Genomic DNA, 2,800 nt, shown 5'->3' with positions numbered 1-2,800 from the left:
GGGATTCTCCAGGCAAGAACACTGGAGTGGGTTGCCATTTCCTTCTCCAATCATGAAAGTGAAAAGTGAAAGTGAAGTCACTCAGTCATGTCCGACTCCTAGCAACCCCATGGACTGCAGCCCACCAGGCTCCTCCATCCATGGGATTTTCCAGGCAAGAGTACTGGAGTGGGGTGCCATTGCTCCATGATGGTAATTTATTAGAAGGCCACTCATAGAAACTGAATCTCTTTCCTAAAAGGTTAAAAAGTGGATCTTGTCATTCCAAACCCAGCCCTGCAGGATGGCTCCTGCAAAGAAGGGCGGTGAAAAGAAGCATCCACCATCAACGAGGTGGTGACCAGAGAACACACTATCAATATTCACAAGTGCATCCATGGAGCAGGTTTCAAGAAGTGTGCCCCTCGGACACTCAAAGAAATCTGGAAATGTGCCATGAAGGAGATGGGAAGACCGGATGTGAGCATCAACACTAGGTTCAACAAACGCATCTGGGCCACAGGAATAAGGAATGTCCCATACCAGATCTGCGTGCAGTTGTGCGGAAAATGTAATGAAGACAAAGATTCCCCAAACAAGCCCTACACTTTGGTTACCTAGAAGCCTGCCATCACCTTCAAAAATCTTTAGTTAATGTGGATGAGAACTAACTGCTGACTGTCCAATAAAGTTATTGAACTGCCAAAAAAGAAAAAAGAAACTGGTTCTTAGGGATAAAGTTGACATCTGCTAAAAATCCCATGGATGGAGGAACCTGATGGGCTGCAGTCCATGGGGTCGCTGAGGGTCAGACACGACTGAGCGACTTCACTTTCACTTTTCACTTTCATGCATTGGAGAAGGAAATGGCAATCCACTCCAGTGTTCTTGCCTGGAGAATCCCAGAGACGGTGGAGCCTGGTGGGCTGCCATCTATGGGGTTGCACAGAGTCGGACACGACTGAAGCACTTAGCAGCAGCAGCAGCAGCAGTACATATGTATGTTTTACAGGTGTCTTAGCATTGTAAATTCAACATCTGCCTTCACTTGTGTTGAACAACTTTCTGGTTTTAGCTAAATTGTTTTAGAAGAGCCTCATTGAAAACTCAAGAGTTATTTTTATAAAAAAAAGATTTGAAAGCATGTTTTCATTTAGCATTAAGCTGCAGCATGTAAACAGTAGTCTGAAAAATCCTGTGCTCTTCAAAATCCTCGCTTCACATGTCTCTGTTAACCTAACTCTGTTCTCAACCTGCCACCAAGACAGTTTAGTGATTATGGATAGTGATAAAGAAAACACTCAGGAGTCCAGCAGATAAAAGTATATGACCATTTATTAGCTGAGTAAATGACAACTTCTATGAATCTCAGTTTTCTCATCTAAAAAAAAAAATTTCCATGCTGAACCATTATGAGTATATGACCATTTATTAGCTGAGTAAATAACAGCATCTACGAATCTCAGTTTTCTCATCTAAAAAGAAAAACTTCCATGCTGAACCATTATGAGGATTATTTTAACAGTCAGTCTAGAGTTTATCATTGTTCTGACCCAATTTATAGTGCATATTTTTATTAAAATTTATTCTGAAATCTAACTGTTTTGATCTCTCAGCTTATTTAAAATTTCACCAAAAAATTCTTCAATTGTATTTACTAAAATTTTGCTCTCAGTGTTATCATTTATTCAGAAACCTGTTGCTTTCTTGTCAACAGTTCTTCATTCATCATCAATGAATACTACTAAAGTCATCAGTCTGAGTTAATGACACTTTTTATAATGAAGCCTTAGTAGCTTAAAATAAGTCTGAAAAGATATTTTAAACTTAATTCCCTAGTTGTTAATGGGGGATATTTAGCATTTTCAGAAAGGGTTTCATTAGTCCAGACCAGAGGGACCACATTATATTAATAATTTTTCTGTATTTTAGTTCCTATAAGCACTTTATGACAAATTTTGTTCAGCTGTAATCACTGTTATAATGAAATGGTAGTGTTCATTTTCTAGACTTTACAAGGTCCAGTAATTTTTTTTTAACACAGGAAAACCATATTCACCAAGCTTACTTTATGAGTCTGAACTAGACAGTTCAGTGTTTTATAAATTCAAAGCAAGACTCTATTATTTATTCTAAATGTGACAGCATAGCGTTAGAGATGGGCAGCCTCCACACAAGTAATCTGCTGATTAGCACATGTACAGATATCAGAAGCCAGCAAACTCCAATTTGCACTGAATGCCAGCTGCATAACAACTTATCAGAGAAGCCCAGATGCCAGGGTGAAGAAATATCCCTTCCTTAATTATGAGCATGTGTACGCCAGAGCAAACCTGCATGAGTATGACTGAGCATTCTGGGATAATAAGTTAATGCTATTAAGATTCATTACATATTCCAAATATGCATACCAACACCTCTTAGTGGTGATATGTTAAGTCCCAAGCTCCAAGACTGTGCTGACAAAGTCCAATGAGAATGGAAAGAGGGTTCATCAGGAATGTCAGTGTATGTCCTAAATAAGACTTTGGAACATTTTAGAAAAGGAGATTTTGGAGATTGCATATACTAATTCAGTGTTAATAGCATGTGATATTAATTATTTATCATAAAAACAAAGAAATCTTTCTGTTTGGTATATAGGCATCTGATTTTTGTACTAAAAGATCAGTAAGAGGAGAAATTAATGCAAAGTGAAGAGCAGATTAGTGAGAGCCTACCTTGGCCTCAAACCTGTTTTATTTGGCTGAAATTTAAATGACATTAGGTGGCATTTGTACTGTGCACAGTCTATTGCTTTATATTGATTTATTCATTTACA

The 2,800-nt window shown here is 38.1% G+C and overlaps 1 pseudogene; it reads left to right on the top strand.

The window, feature by feature from the left end:
• The first annotated feature begins 283 nt into the window (after window positions 1-283).
• Window positions 284-650, top strand: LOC129647732 (60S ribosomal protein L31-like; annotated as a pseudogene).
• The last annotated feature ends 2,150 nt before the right edge of the window (window positions 651-2,800 follow it).

The sequence above is a fragment of the Bubalus kerabau genome, chromosome 3, assembly GCF_029407905.1.
Source record: "Bubalus kerabau isolate K-KA32 ecotype Philippines breed swamp buffalo chromosome 3, PCC_UOA_SB_1v2, whole genome shotgun sequence".
NCBI classification, from domain to species: domain Eukaryota; kingdom Metazoa; phylum Chordata; class Mammalia; order Artiodactyla; family Bovidae; genus Bubalus; species Bubalus kerabau.
The sequence above is the reverse complement of the archived record's forward strand: the minus strand, read 5'-3'. Positions and strand labels throughout refer to the sequence as shown.